The sequence below is a fragment of the Vicugna pacos genome, chromosome 15, assembly GCF_048564905.1.
Source record: "Vicugna pacos chromosome 15, VicPac4, whole genome shotgun sequence".
Lineage (NCBI taxonomy): Eukaryota > Metazoa > Chordata > Mammalia > Artiodactyla > Camelidae > Vicugna > Vicugna pacos.
Genome location: NC_133001.1, coordinates 12608743 through 12625619, shown reverse-complemented (window position 1 = coordinate 12625619; position 16877 = coordinate 12608743). Strand labels below are relative to the sequence as shown.

At 46.6% G+C, this 16877-nt stretch overlaps 1 protein-coding gene across 2 annotated transcripts in view; it reads left to right on the top strand.

The window, feature by feature from the left end:
• The window catches only part of MEIS1 (Meis homeobox 1), a 130831-nt gene that overhangs the window by 55247 nt on the left and 58707 nt on the right, over positions 1–16877 (top strand). The window lies entirely within an intron of this gene.

Below are 16877 nucleotides of genomic sequence, written 5' to 3'. Positions count from 1 at the left end.
CATCAAGGACCTACTGTATAGCACAGGGAACTATATTCAATAGTTTGTAATAGCTGAATCACTATGCTGTACAGCAGAAACTAACACAGCATTGTAAACCAACTATATTTTGACTCAAAAAAAGAGAGAAAGAGAGTGGAACTAACTCAGGGCAAAAAGCTGAAATATTTTTTCTGTAGAGAAACAAAAACTGTACAGATCAACTTTCCTCTGCTGCCCCCCACCACACCCCTGCATTACTCTGAATAAATTTACATAGCTTTATGATTTCAGTCTGCCATTCACTCATCAAACATTGGCTGCCTACTAGTGGTAGGCCCTAAGGGTACACAGTGGTGACCAAGCTGCATATCTACTGTGTTCAGGGAGCTTAGAGTCTAGCGGGAATGGCTGGTGAATAAACAGGCCATGGAAATGCGGTATAACACCACTTATAATTATTGGCACACAGAAAACGCATCTGCCTCTGTCTTGGAGAATCCTAGAAGTTCTCCTAAAGAAGGGGCATGTTTACAGTATTTCACATTTTCCCAGGAGTTTTCACATATGTAATCCCACTTGTTCCTCACAACACCCGCTTTGACTTAGCTCGTTCCTTACTACCACTGTGGATGGAGGAAGGGGGGGGGTCTCAGCAAATGGAGCCACTTCACAAAGGTGACACAGAGAGTAGTCCTGGGCTCTGACGTCTAGGTCGGTCATGAGTGCCTCTGTTTGGCGAAGTGCGGGAACTCGGAAAGATGAGAAATAATGGCCCGATGTCGTGAAATCACTGTGTGACCATCTGGGAACTTGCCCTTGATTCACTGCCAAGTTTAGGATGACCTGGAACAATCATTTCACATTCAAATAGCCCAGGCAGAACTTCACAACACCCACCTTCCCGTTTAAAAAAATAAGGAAAACGAGCAAGTATAGAAGAGAGACCATTAACAGGGTTACTCAGAGCAGCTTCCAAAGCTTTAGTTTGCATCCTTTCTTTTGTGATAACATGGCCCCAGATAAGTCACATTGCATGTCTTGGAAGTTTGTAGGCTTCTCTGATGGAACTCGTCTTCCCATCCTGATTCTTCAAAGTTCTATATTTTTTTTAACCTGGTTACATGCACGTCATCTTTAGACCAGAGAGGGGAGGCATCTAGCTTTGGGCCTGCAGTGACCCACCATCCCCCTTCCCAGTCTTCTTGCTCAGACCAGACTGTGCCTCGTGCCGGCTCCCATTCTGCCGGTGCTCGTCTCTGTTACACCGGAGGGAACTTACTGCTCCAAAAATTGCAGAGATGCCTGACTGATGGGGAGTCCCTTTAGAGAGGTACTGCGTGCTTCCTTTAAGAATGAAGTCTCTGTTTCCCCCAGTCCCGTGGACCTCCTGCAAGTAAGCCCCGCTGGCCATCAAAGCCAAATGCTCTGGGGGCTCCTCTTCCTGATGGCGGACCCCCAGCTGGGGAGCTGGACGTGGGGTTCAGAATTCTCATTCCTGCGGGTGAACCTCTGAAATGTAATTATTCTCCAGTTTGGGGGATTTGAGTATATTACAAGTGCCCCCCTCCTACTGTCTCGTGATTCCTTCTTTGTGTCTTTAGATGTAGAAGATCTTTTTGGGTCGGTTCCAGCCTTTTTTAAATCAATGGTTGTTCAGAAGTTAGTTGTGATTTTGTTCTGTTCAGAGGGGAGGTGAGCTCAAGGTCCTTCTGCTCCGCCGTCTTTATCCAGTCCAGAGAGGTTTCCGGAAGGAAGAAGTCCTTGGGTGTGAGTGAGATACAGAGAGGAAGGCTGTGTTTCCCACACCCCTTTTGGTCTCTGATACGGAAATCCCACTCTCACAGACTGTCTGGATTTGAATGGATGTGATTTGGGGCTGTTCCCCAGTGTGGTGTGTCCAGGGAGAGGCAGGCAGGACATGCTGCGGGTTAGGAGCTGGGTTAGATTCTCAGCAGCACAGAGACACTGGGCGGCCCGGGGAGCTGGGGCAGTGCTGAAGCAGCCTCATCATTAAGAAGACAAGGACTGGAGGGGAGGGTAGAGCTCAGTGGTAGAGCGTGTGCTTAGCATGCACAAGGTCCTGGGTTCTACCCCCACTACCTCCATCAAAACAAACAAACAAACGAAACCCCCCAAAACCCCAAACAAATAAACAAAGAAGAAGACAAGGACTTGGAGCATCTAACCTGGGTAGAGAAGCGGGCCTCCGAGCAGGCAGCTGGGTGGTCCAAGATACAGCATCCAAAGCGGGTAGCATGTTCAGGCCTGCCCTTCAGGATGCCCAGTCTGGTGGGAGGGGCCAGCAGCAAGAAATTCCAGGCCAAAGGCCAACTCAGAAGTCAGGCAGGGCTGGAACTGACCTTCTGAGGTCTGTTTTCGAGGGAGAGGATCCCCTCCAGCTGGGAGCAATGTTCCGCCCTGGGAAGGAAGGCCAGCAGGGCCTGGGGGAGGAGGAGGGATAGAGGTTCCTGCCAGCTTGCGGTCGGGGGCAAGACCAGACCCAGAAGAGGGCCAAGAGCAGAGCAGGGAGTCCAGAGGCATGCCCGCACTGGAGGACGTATCCGGTGGGGCGCCGGGGTAGGTAGGGTGATTTAAGGTAAAGGTCGGCCCTTGCTCCTGGGAATCTAGGTCCAGTGGATTGTCAAGGGACCAAGGCCACTCTGACTCTTCCGTCTTGTGGGATGAATGTCTCGGAAAACGAGGGGGCCTGGGTCCCAGGCAGGGTTATGTAGAGGTGCAGCTGCGGGAACTCCGGAAGAGGAAGAAACAAGCTGGTGGAGAGAGAGGGTGCGGGGTGCTGTGACATCACCCCTCTCTCCGTGGGAGGGGAGATGTCTGCCTTCTGTAGCTGAGACTAACTCACGGATTCTGCTACTCCCTCCTAAGCCCGGGTAGACTTCGGGTCAGCGTGTAGGTGACACCATCACTGAAAACCCTACAGGTCTGGAACGCGGCTCCCCCTTGGGTGTCCTCCACTGTAGGCTGGTGTCTGTGGGGCTGCATGGTTTGGGTTTCCATATCCCCCTTGGAGGGGAGACTTTCCTGGCTTTGATACATACATGGAGAGAGAAAATCAACTCTCCCGGGAGCTTGCGGTCCCTCCACCTCCTTCCCACCCCCGCTCTCTGGCTGAGCCGCCTGGTGGAGTGGACTCCTGATTTTAGAGAGCAGAATGCATGGACACCTCCAGCTTCCTCCCAGCTGTCCTGCTAATAGAACTTCAGGCTCCTGATACGGAGGGACACTTGGAAACCGTCGTGTGATGCTAGGAAATGTGTGCTTTGTCATATTTTCTGTCCCAGGCATTGCCAGATTTTTGGTCATTTCATAGGTGAGCGCTCAGAAGCCCCGGGAGAGGGCAGGGGCCTCGGGGGGGTGGTGCTCTGGCTGGCTCAGTTCTCCCCTCTGCGTTTTGATATTTGGCTCTTCAATTTCTACCCCTTACATGAAGTTTTTCTATATGATTTTCTTTTATTTTTGGAGGCACCTCCAGTGAAGTTGCCTCACTCTTTTGCAGCGTGGCTCCTTTGACACCCCCCCCCTTCTTGCGTCCTCTCTCCCGATCCATCAGCACTTGGCATTTGCTTTCTTCCTTGTCCACTTCAGGAGTGGTTTCTCCATGTAACCTTTTCCCATTCGCTTTGACTAAGGAACAGTCACGGGGCACTCGGAGACTGCTGCCTCGGCGTCTCCTGCTTCTGTGACTTTGGTGGAAAGAGTGCGATCCTGGAACCGTTGAGACGCCTGTATTATAGGTCAGGCTTTGTGCCGGCTGTGGACAACGTGAGAAAGGACACTGTTCTGCTCTGGAAGAGCTTTCTGGAGGTTAAAGAAATGCTCCTCGATCGCCTTATCTGATCGAGTGGGTTACATGGAGAGGCTGGCTCTAGAGTGGTTCGGCGTTCAGCCTTGAGTCAGATCTGGATTTGAATCCACAAGGAGCGCCATTTCCTTGTCTGCAGAGCAACCTGTCTCCGTATCTGTGCATCAGGGCAGCTGCAAAGATGACATGAGGTCATTCAGAAAAGCGCCCGCATGGCATGTGTTCCCTGTGCGGCCCATAATCGTCCGTCAGTAAACACGAGTTATTTCTACTGGCTACTGAAATAGTCCTTGAAAGGACCATACTGAGTAAAGCGTTTTTGAAATATGGAGAAATTGATTCTTTTTTAAACCAGGATAATCTAACTTTAACATCTGAGGTTTCCGAGAGGATGCGTTAATTGAAAATAAAGGCCAAATACGGTTTCGAGTATCTAGTAAGTGCTCAATAATTATTTGTTTTTATCATTACTCTTATTCTTACTATCTAGACAAGAGATGGACTATAATTGAAAATTAGCCCTGCTATTCTTTAGTGCGTCTGGCTCTTCCTAGACCTTAAGGATACTTTCTTAAATGATAGAACTTTTTCTCCACGTCTGTAAATCAAGAACAAAAGCCCTTTGCTGTTAACAACTGCCACGGAAATATTATTTAGGGAGCAGAGGGCAAATTATTGTGAATTTACCGCTTTTGTGTGGGAAGCGAGACCTTGCGTTCATAAAGACTGTTTCCAGCGCATCACCATCCAGCAATAGGCCACCAGCTTCATGGGACAGGACCGTGTAGGCAGCCCTGCTTCACCTTTTCACTCTGAAGCCCACTTACAAAGTTCCACATCCCTCCAGGGTTTTCTGGGGAAATAGAAGAAAAGAAAAATAGGAAACTAATATGCAGTGCTGGGAGGGTGGGTGTATACGTTTTGGAAAAGTTTGGCTCCTAGGAATGAGAATGGGATGTGGGGGGTGGTGAGGAGGCATGACAGAAGTGGCAGTGAGTATCTGCCTGCTTTGGGTGAGGACTTCAGGACGCATGTCCCCTTGCTCACAGAACGTCCTCAAAAGCCTTTACAGGAGCTAGCATTCACCGAGCTGAGCCACCGCTGCCAGGTGGGGTGGCAAACATTTTATGCATCTTAATTTACTAAATCTGCCCAATAACTCTAATGTGTAAATATTATTACTAGGCTCATTCTTTTCCCCTCCAAGGGCTGAGAGAGGTTAAATAACTTGCCCAGGGCCACACAGCCACCAGTGGGGAAGATAGTGGGAAGTACACAAACCTAGGCAACCCAATGCCAGGGACTGAGCTGTTTTCTTAACACGCCTCTAGTGTGGAGGCGGGGAGTGGGATGCAGCACGTGCGGAGGAGACAAAGGAGGAGGGAGGGCTGGAGCATGCACAGGAGGAGGAGTCGCCCGTGGGAGACATCCGGGCTTGCTCTGATAACTCTAGTTAGTCTGAGAGACGTCAGTGAGGTTGCAGGGTCAAATGAGGACCCAAACAGCCTCGCCCTCAGCCGTGCCCAGCAGGCACAGGTGCACTTCATTGTGTGGCAGGATGGGAGGCTGTCCCTATCTTGCTTTATAGCCAGGCATCCGCGTGCACCCAACACGCTTGCTGGCTTTTTGTGCCCATGGCGGGAGATGCCCCAGAGCCTTGCTGAGATGAACCTTGTGGTCTTTGGACCCTCAGCACGGCCTCTGCAGCGCCTTGGATGGGATGCTTTGAGCTTACTGGAAATGCAGAATCTCAGACTCCTTCCCTACTGAATCCAAAACTTTTAGCAAGATCCCTGGTGTTTTATGGAATACACATTTAAGTGGGGGCAGCACTGCTCTGAAAAGTTTTATCTTTATACTATGCGCACCCAAGTCAAGTCACCACCTTGCCGAGTACCTGTCCCTAATTAACTGAGTGACTGGTGTGCGGGCACCACACGTCTGCAAAAGAGCTGGCGCCTTGGATGATTGAGGGAGAGAAAGTTCAGTGTAGTAACAGCAGACACAAGCCCATAATTCCCAAAGCTTTTCTTTCAGAAACTGTTGGATTTTTCGATGGCTTGAAAATAAGAAACTAACAAGCCTTTATTATATTTTTTTATTCCAACGTCTTTCTTGCCCATTTTCCTTCCAACTATACTTACTATCTCTTCATTCTCCCCAAAGACTTCCTAATCTACATTTCACAACCTAGTTTCATTTGACTTTGCGTGCAAAGAAATCCATCCGTGCGGATGGAATACCATCTCTTTTTTCCGCCCTGACCCACGGCATTTCCTCTCGCTTCAACTTCTGTCCCGGGAGGTAGGTCCCCCCTCTTATCCACGGTGCTCCACCTCCAGCCGCCCTGGCGCCCTTCTGGTGCAGACCATGACCTTGTCTTACAGACTGAGAGCAGAATAAAAGGGCACCAGGAAGGGATGAAGACGACAGTGCCCCTGAGTTCCTGGAGAGAAGATACTCAGGAAGCCAGGGAGAGTCAGGACGGGATGGTGCCCCAAGTTTCACCACCGCATAGTGCTCGTTGCCAAGGCTCTGTTCATCCAACCACACAGACCGGCAGTGTGAGGACAGACACGGGGAAAGAGTTCCTCCAGACTATAGTCACATTATCCTGGTTTATCTGGAGTCATTCAAGAGTGATGTGGTCCAGCGGAACAGAATCCTACTTTTAAAAATTTAGGGGCATTTTAAATGAAAGTGGCTCCAGACCACACATACACTCTATCATATCTGATTATTTAATAAACTTCAAAAAAGACCATTGAAAGTCAGTAGATACATGAGTTACGGCTCTACGCCGTATCTTTTCTTGTTTGGACAGCCTCTTTAGCATTTGTCAGTCCTCTATGAAAGGACCCTGGTATGTGCTTCTTAGGTTCTTCTTCTTTTTTTTTTTTTTGGTCTCTTGGTCGTCCTCTATTTTTACAAAGTTCTCAGCCTACAAACTATAAGGCAGGAAACCAGATGAGTAAACTTCTGAAAACTGCATCTAAAATAAACATAACAATTCTCTGATTAAGGGGCTTGTGGTCATTTCTCGGTGGAAGGTCTATGAGCTTTACCACACTTCATCTGTGATTTGAATCCAGTGGTTCTCAAACTTGGCTGTACAGTTTAATCATCTTGGAGCTTTAAAAATCACTAATGCTGGGATCTCATCCTCCAAAATGCTGGTTTAATTGGTCTCCAGCACAGCGTAAGTCATCAGCATTTGTAAAAGCAACCACGTGATTCCTCGTGTAGCTGAAATGGAGAACCACTGCTTCTAATGTTCAAGTCAGACACTTAAAAAAAAAATCCTGCTTTTCAAGTGTATCCGATATAACTGGGTTTGTTGAAGAGGCGACCTCTTTGATAAAGAAATGTTATCCTGTCTGTGTAAAAGTGTGTGTATATTCACACTTGTGTACGTCTGTAATATATATGCACACATGCAGAGTAGATGGAAGTTTAAAAGTAAATTTTACAGCAAGCTTTTGAAGGTATCAGAAAAATGAATGGGGTGTGTGTGTGTCTGCTTCTCTGTAAGATCCCAAGTGTGGTGTTCGGTTGTTTTTTGTTTTGTGTTTTCTTTTTTTTTTTTTTTTACTGGCAGAACATTTGCTTTCATGGTTCTATAGGACTTTGTGACCATTGGTATCTGTTTCATATACTTTGGGAAGACTATTTCAAGCAGTGAACTTGTCATACATTACTAAAATATTTAAAAATAGGCAAAATACTAGGTTCTAAAATGCTTTCTGAGATGTTAATTCAAAACAAAAGTTTATGACTTTACGCTGTGTTCCCTCTGCGACTGAAGTGTATTCTCTTTTCGTTTCTTCGAAAAAGGTCGGGGATTCCCATCTTGTTTTATTGTTAGTATAAATACATAGATTTCAGTAATATTTTATAGTGCACTCACATCCTGAAGTTTCTAAGACTTCATTCAGTAGTTATGCTGTTTTTGCAGGGATTTTCCATGGTGTTTAGTTGTAAAAAAAAAAAATGCTGCATAGATGGAAAAATAAGTAAAATCTGTGGGATTTTTTCTTCTTTCCTATTCACCACTGATGTTTGCTCCCTGTATGAGGTAACTAGTTTGCTGTTGTGCCCCTGAGGAGAAGTCAAGTCCAAAAGTCAGACAGAATTACTAGAAAAAGGTATTCCTATCTCAAAAGAACAAAGTACAGTGATTTAAGGAAAAAACAAAACTTGGAAAATGTATCAACTTTTTGGTGTACCTTGTATCTGTCCACAGTCCTCTACCTGTACAAACATTTACATAAACTGAATCTGAGGTGAGCTATAAATATGAATATTGTTAGACCCTGACTGACAATTCTTACTCTCCGTGAATTTAGAAAGTCATTTCTTCCTTTAATCCCATCCACTATACATTCAAATTTGAACAATTTTTTTTTATATTCCGTAAAAATCCTGCAAGTGTTTTCATTCTGGATCTCCATTATTTTGTGGATTTCTTTCCATATAGTTTTCACCCAGTTACATTTTCTGCATTAATGAAGAGTCAGGTCATGATGGAAGCTTAAAAGAATGTGTCATTTATGGGAAAGAAGTTATTCCAAATGCATTTCAACAGGCTGGCCAACCCCTACGCTATAAACACCCGAAGTATGGACAACCCACACACACACCCACTCACACACGTCTAACCTGGATCTCTGACTCCTGTTCTCCATGTTTACATCCACGGGACCCACGTCCTATCCTCCCAGTGTCTGTGAGAAACCGCATGTTCAGAAGCACGTGGCTTCCCACATAGAGGCAGGGCCTTGGGGTTGGGGGTTGGGGGTAGCAGATATCACCATCAGTTAGAAAACTGACACGGGCTTTTTTGAAAGAGTGACATCCGTTGATTGAAAATATACAAGCCATAAGCTTTTTATTAATTTGCTTTTGAGGGGGAGGTACTTAGGTTTATTTATTTATTTTTAATGGAGGTGCTGGGAATTGAACCCAGGACCTCGTGCCTGCTAAGCATGAGCTCTACCGCTGAGCTATATCCGCACCTCTCCATAGGCTTTTTAAACTTCTTTCTCTTCCTGAAATTCTGCCATTTAAAGATTCATTTATATGAACGAATCTTCTTTAAAAAATGCCCACACTTCCGGGAAGTTGAGGGAGGCATCAGTTACTCATTCCTGGAAGGAATTCGTTCTTTCAGGTGGCTTTCTACCCAAAATCTGGCTCAGATTACCGACACTGACAGTCTGGGTGTTGTGATTGGTGGGAGATGATGAGCGTGACTTCATGGCAGGAAGACTCGGTCTAGTGACGTGACAATATGACCACAGTGGGGAGGCCGAGTGCCCCCACAAGGCGTTGGGATACTTGGAAACTCCAGGACAGGGATGCTACGCAGTGGGGGAGAGATACAGAAAAAGAGGCACTGAAGGCAGTCGCACATATTTGCACATCCTCCTAGGCTGACTGTGCAGAAATACGAGAAGGAACTCACCTTCCTCCTTGTTCTTGCACTTGCTGACTTCCTGCACCCAGGGCTCACATGGCAGGTAGAACTCCATTCCCTTAATGAATTACTTTGGCTTTTGATGAACAAGCCTTGGGAACCATCACCATTCGTAACTTGCTTCTGTGTGAAAATATGTCCTAATGTCCAAGAGACCTGCTTACAGATTAACTTCAGGATGTAATCGGTGCTCACACTGGGGTTGCCTGAATAGACTCATTGCTTTTCCCTGGTCCCTCATTCTCCAGTCTTAGTTTGGAATCGAGGAATTTGTTAAGTTGAGCTAGAAAGAGACCTTGGAGGATGAGCCTCATCTGGTAAAATGTACCTAACATTAGGGCACACAATGGAGAGGACACCGATGACACTGCAGAAATACCCACATGGGTCACAGCCCTTAGGGCCTGAGGGATGACGCCCGAGTCCTAACCGCGGCCCACAGGCCCTGTGTGGTCTTGCTCCTCTTATCTCTCCAGCCCCATCTGGTCCTGCTTTCCCAGGTTCCAGTTCTCTGCTTGTTTCGTGCTTCCTCAGGACACACACGGGGCCTTTGCACATGCGATTCCCACGGCCTGCAGTGCTTTCTCCGCCCTCTGCCCTGTGAGGCTGTCCACTATACCTAGCTGACTTTTCTCCACCCTGCAGCTTTCTGCTCCAGGTCACTCCCATCCAAGGCAGTTTCCTTTGTTGCACACACTCATAGATTTATGTTTCTTTCTGATGGAGTGAAATCGCACCCTTATTGCTGTGACCGTTCTGTTTAACTTCTGCGCTGTCCAGCTGGAAAGCGCATAGAAACAGGGACTCTGTCTGGTTTTGTTCACCACTTGTGTCTCTCAGGGCTGGCTTTAGTGTTTGGGACCCAGTAGAAGTTCAGTCCATTTTTGTTAGACCAGTCAATGAATGATGGGAGGCCCAGTTTATGCATAAGATATTGACACGTACAGAGCGCGCTTTTGAATGCCGCATTGACTCTCTAGAAAAGGGGGCAGCAGGTTCCTGGAGAGCGCTCCTGCCTCCAGGCTCTGCCTCTCCAGCTCCTCCCTCGGGTTTCTGTGATGTCAGGCGTCCACTAAAGGGCAGAGTGAGGCTGTGAGCTCACTCCTCAGTGGTTAATTATTAACAAATATTCGTCACCATTTAAGAAATCTAAATTCAACTAGGAACGGAAAGCCTCACAGCCACTCCCTGGGAAGCCAACCTCAGGAAGCATAGCCAGACATCTCCTTTTAGAAGCGCCAATAATGTGTTTATTTAAAGTTTGCTTCTTCTCACTCTTCTCCCCTGCTGGTCTTGCCTCCATCTTTTCGATCAGTGACACTGCTATTTCTATCCCACTGCGCGTGTGTGAAGCTCTTCCTAGGACCCCACACTGCCAGGACTGGTACCAACACCTTATCTTGGTTTCCAAAGGAACTACCTCAAAATTTTCAGGAAAGCCGTGGGTGGTAAAATAAAATAGATGAGAATATGCTCTCCTTTGTTATTTTCCTGTGATCAACTGAGAATCACGTTGAACTAACAAGGAAACCGTAAACACCTAAGGAGAGGAAGAGATCCAAAAGGGAGGCTGAGTTAACAGAACCCTAACTGGAGTTAAACTTAGAAGTTGACCATTGGATTTAGACGAGTACAGATGTCTATTGGCTGCAGGTTTGGAGATACATGATGCCTACTTTATTTCTCTTGAAAATGTGTCATTAGGCTTAAGAGGGTGCATCATGTCTTCATTTATCTTGCAAAACCCTTTCTAACGTCTCCCAGGAGCCTATGGCATGCAGTCTGTAACAGTATCAGGTATTAAGGTCCTTGGATAACCAGTTGCTAAAGAATTGCTGAGGCGGGTGTGGAGGGATGCTGTGGGAAAGACTGACATGTGACTTGGCAAAACCAAGGAGAAGCCACAGTTCTAGACTTGTGTTTGCACCGTGTCTCTCAGGTGCGAGTCTGGAGTCTGAGCTCAGGGTCAAATTGTCTGCTTAGATTCTCTGCTATGGTAAAACTGGGTGATATGTCAAGGAGGGGTAGTTAAAATGAATTCCTCGGGGGAAAAATGCAGAAGGAAACAAATAACCTTTCCTTTATTTTTTTAAACTTGAACTCAGGGCAAATGCAGAAACAGCAAGAAATTATAGTTAGGTAAATAGTTTTCAATGATAACTGCAGGAAGTAGGGGTGTATTTCTAAAGGGCTATGGTAACCATTGTAAAGAACTCTGATACTTTAACTCAGTCCATCTTTTGTCTACGATGAGCTTAAAGAGTTCATGGAAACTTCCCAGCTTTGGAAAACGCACTCTTTTATGTTTTCTTAGATTTCATTGAATGTCACTGGTGAATGGTTTTTCGAGTTTAATTCAGGTAGATATCAAAAAGAATTATAAAAGCTGGACATTGAAACTCTGGTTTTCTCCAGGCAGTGAAAAAAAATGCATTTACCCATTCATTTAATAAACAATTGATAAGTTTGTACCCTGGACACTGGGGTAACCCTGGGGCTGGAGAGTCAGCGAGAAGTGTGACCAGATCCCTGCTTTCTTGTAGTCTGTAATCAAGTCGAGGGGGCACCTACAGAAATCAACAATCCTAGCAGCGTATGACGTGTGTCTAGGGGGAGGAATATCGGGGGGGGGGGGAAGTCACACAGGACTGGGGAGGAGGATTACTGAAGATTACTAGAGTCCAGCAAATGCTCCTTACAGGAGATGGCGTTGAGCTGAACCTCAAAGGTCACCAAGGAGTTTGTCAGGAAGGATGCTACAGGGAAAGGGACCAGCACAGGGGGACACAAAGGGCTATGAGAGCCGTGTGTGCAGTAAGACCCTGAGAAGGTCAGGGGGGCTCAGGACGGGTGGCGCTGTGAACACGGTGCCCATGGGGACAGACAGCAGACAGGCTGGAAACACAGCCCTGGAGAGAGACCATGAAAGGCCTTCTCTGCCAGGCTACAAAGTGTGTGACCTTTTTCTTGAAGGCAAAAGGTAGCCACGGATGGATTCTAAGTGCCAGGGTTATATGATCAGATATGTGTCTTTGAAAAATCATCCTGGCAGCTCTAACGCATTCTAAATGAAGACAAAACACTTCCTTAAAACCTCTGAAGTCTTCTGGCCGGTTCCTGAGAAAGGCTTGTCTATAGCTCTCACCATGTATCCTCTTAACATAACACAGAAACATTATCCGCTCTGACTTCTGGCTAAGCAGACACAGCCAGGGTCTGGAGAAGTGGGTTTGGGGCAGTTTTTCCATTTTTCCTAGCAACCTGGCGCGCCCAGATAGCTCGACTACAAAGGAAACCTGACCTCTCCACACTGATGGGATGTTTGCACCAGCAGCCCCTGGAAAGGCAGGAATGCTCTACACACTCCTTAAGGGGTGAAGTGCCATGTTCTCTGATGGGAATGTGCTCGGGGAGGAAACAGACAAGAGAAAAGCAGAGATCCCTTAAGGTTGGATGCAAATTTAGCCGCCTCCCAACCTGACCTCTACAAGCCTAAGAGGGCTTTGAGCTGACCGTTTAGACAACTTTCAAGGCACAATAGAACTTACTCAGAATCGAAAGATACAGCGATAACTGGCCTGGATTTTTGAGTCCAGGTAACTCCTGGGGACAAAGGCTCTATTTCTAAACACTCAAAGGGGAGAAAAGTAAAGGTTAAGAAAAGACCATGCCCCGAAACCATGGAGTCTCCCTACAAAACTGTCAACGAAATGGTCCTGAAGCGGAGGGAGGGGTGGGGGTGGGGGGGTTGGTGGAGGGGAATGGAGGATGGTGGGGAGTGGTTGGGGGTCGAGGGACGGCTTACACATTCATTTGCCCTGGCAGTTGAAAGTTCATCTCCCTAATTAGGAGTTTTGCCTCTATGACATAAAGAACTCTCTGGAAGACACTCTGTTTTCTTTCTACCTGCTGGCCCCCGACACTAACACGTGAAGTGCCCATCCCTTGAGATGTAAATCTTAGGCACTTTGAGGGGTTTTGTGTTTGTCTCCCTCTGAATAGGTTTTGGGGGCTGGCAGTCCTGGGGTGGGGGAAAGAGGGAGTTAGGAGGGAGAGAAAAATGGGAGAAGGGCTTTGACCTGCCGGGAAGGAGCCCTTGCTGACACGGTCAGTCTGACCCGTTGAATGGCCTGAATACGATAAATGCGGCTTTATCCTGCCTTGAAAGGCACGAGATAGCGCCGTCTAAATGCCTGGGCATGCTTAAATAGGCGACCAGGGATGTTTGAGTTGAGCGTGTTTGAAATCTGAGCTCTCTGACAGCCTGGGAGCTGTCACAGGTCACCTGCCTTGCTCCGCTGGGACGGGCCCAGGTCTCACAAGAAATTGTCTGTAGACGAATTGTAGTACAAATTCCTTTCTTTGTCGGTTGGCCTCTTTCACTCGACCATGGCCTATAAAATTTTGTAAAAACAATTCTTAAATATTATTTGAAAGGGCCAATGGCCCACGCTGAAAGGTTTGACAGTTTGACATATAGTGCATGGTTTTGAGAGCTCGAAACCTGCAAAGTGTGGCCAGGATTCTCCCCCTGCTTGTTAGAAGCCTGGTGTTTTTTCACCAGGGTTTGGGGGGCCGCCCAGAGCGCCTCTCCTCCCAGCCGTCTGGCCTCCCAGGCCAGGAGTCGGCTTCAGTGATCTCAAATCCTTTTAGACTAATTTGGGAGAGTGCAGCAGAAGAGCTGGCACCTTGGAATCCAGCATCCAGCATCCGGAAAGCACAGGGCCAGGTATGGCCAATTAAGGAGCCAATCGGATGATCGTATCAAAGCAGATCACTTTAGCGTCTTCTGATGGCACCAGAGCCCGGGCCCAGAGAGAGGGGGGCCCGGAGTTGCACTTCAGTGAGGGGCCGAGGGGGGATTTGAGTGGCCCAGTCTCATCAGAGCCAGGCAAGTCGCAGGGAGGTGGCTTTCTGCATTAGAATTGGCTGCCTCTGCATAGCCAAAGGCCATTTTCAGGAGCCTCTGGCCCCTCAGTCACTGGCCTGCTAGTTAATTGCCACACGGACTTCATGACACATGGGCAGATAATATGACATTTTCGGTTTCTGTCACTAGCAAACGCCACAACGTTGCTTGCACTAGTTGCTAAGAAGCTGTCAGAAACCATTAGCAATTGGCTAAAGTCGCCCTATGGCATTTCCTCATAGCATCAGCAAACCGAGCATAAATCACCCACTGGAGCCTACTGCTATCCTAATGAGGCTGTAAGCTTGTTTATGGACTAGCATCATTTTTATGATTATTTCCACCTTTTCAGTTTGCCTTCATTTGGCGGCGGGAGAAGTCAGCTCCGGGAATGAAGTCACCGCTGACATTTTACAAATGTGGTTCGGAGCTGCTGCCCGCTGCCGTGTGGTCAGCCGGCGGTCCTCCAAGTTTGTTTAGTGATCTTAAAAATAAAAAAAAAATAAAAAAATAAAAAAAAGGCAAGGAAATAAATCCTCCAGAGACCACAGAGAGGTGACTGTATCAAATTGCAGCGTGGATGGGAACGTGAAAGGGACAATTGACCATTGAGACTTTCCTCTGAGGTGGAGACTCTTTCAAGATCCATTTTCAGTTTTAGAAAGTGGAAGAGGTTAAACAATTTATTAAAATCGATGGAAGTGTTTGCTTTCAGAATAGTCTGTTTTATTACGCCCCCTCCTTCCTCATCCTCTCCGTTTCCCTAACTTGTGTCGGGAAGGAGCAGGGTTTATTGTTTTAAGCTTTTCTGAACATGCCCCAGTATTTACACTGGATTGAAAGCATTTGCTTCCAATGAAAATCTTGTCTTAGATTACAACCCAGCAGTGTAATTTCCCTCCCAGATGGGAGTAAAGTAGCTATATTTGCCTAAAAACAGTAGGAAGAACAAACTGTGCATTAAGCCAAGGCTGTTTTTGGCTTGAGCTAATGATGTAATAGAAACCTTTTATTCGAGAGAGGTCACTGCCAGGGACTGAAGGGGGTGATCTGGCTCTGGCTTGAAAGGTTTCTCCATTGTATCTACATAAGTCTTCACTTAAAAAATTCTGTTCCTAATGCTTCTGCTTTCATACAGCAGAAATAAACAGGAAAGGTTCTGGTGAGTGTTACACATGGAATGCAGAAAACCCTCCTCTCCTAATGGAGTATATAATTCAGGTGCCCTCAAGGCACGCTTTCAGGAATTCTTTTGCCTGAGGTAATGGGAAGCTAAGGCTGCTTTAAGGCCTTGATTATCTATTGATGCACAAAGCTGGAAAAAAAAAAGTCATCTCCGCTGGATTATAGTAGATATTTCCATAAATTATCAATGAATTCTCTTCCAGGCAGGCACTAGGCATTGCCTGCTAAATTAATCTGAAGGGGTTTTGAGATGGAGAGAAAGGCTCTCTCTTTTTTTTTTTTTTTTGTTTTAAAGGTGGAAAACAGTCATGGAGAGGTGGTGGAGAACTGTGTCATTAGTTAGGTTAGAAGCTTTTCGTTTTTAATCAATGATGGAGTCGTGTGTTTCTTTTCCTCCGGTACCTTCCGCATATGGAAAGTGGATTAGCCCATTGAAATTTTAAATGCTGTTGAGTTGTTTTCTTTTCTCATGTTTCTTTAATGAATTGTTATTTTAGAGGGTGAATTGCTTCTCTGAATAAAAAGCCTCTTTAAATATTGGAATTTCAAAGAATTTATTAGGCAACTCCAAGGGGACTCCTTATGGAACACTTGGTTATGCAAATAAAGGGTTTGGTGGGGTGGGAGGAGCACTAATTTAGGGCTGTGGGTGTCTCTTCCTCCTGGGACGGCCCCCCCCAGTCCCATCCCCCTTGGGCCAGTCACCCAAGGAGATCACAAGGACTTTCTTCACTGATGCAGTAGGGCTTGGGAACCATGGGTCTTCACAAGCTTTCCACTGAGAACACAGCTATGATTCCGTGGAGCATAAACAGAGTATATAAATTTTGTCAGCAAGACACGGAGTGCAATCAAATCACGGATTTTAAATCGATAAAAATTGAACAGGAAAGTTCTGCAGAAGTTTTGTTTTTTGTTTTTTGTTTTGTGGATATGCTGTAATCAAAGCAGAAATGTTGAAATTAGCCTCTTCCTCACCCAGCAAAAATTTTAAGCTTTAACTCAGTACAAGTCAAGGTCATTTGAGGGGCAGTTTTCTCTTTGGGGGGATGGGAGGGATTTCCCAAGGGAGCTCTGTTAAGAACCATTGATAAATGGTGACATAGCTACTTTAGATTAGACTGCAGTAACTGAAGTCAACATAGAGAATTCTCGTGTAGAGGATATTTAGGGGACAGAAATAAGGAATACAGAAATTCGTGAAGTGATCTGAAGGCATCTGATGCTAGTTCCCGTGTATGGTCTTAGCAAAGTTCTTTGGGCCACATGGACGGCTCTTCCGGGCTCACAAAAGCCAGTGGGTGTGCTAGCCTAGCTCATCGCTCAGCCTTGCCTCTGAGCTTTTCTTCCTGCGCCTGGGTCAACCTGTCCTCTTCAAAAAGCCAGGAGCTTCCCCCGACAGCTGGGGTACCGGGGGGGAGCAGAGCGTATAACAGGAGCTAAGCTACTTTTTCGGGTGGTAGGTTCAGTCCACTGTTGTTTCCCCTTTTAACTTTTGTGCC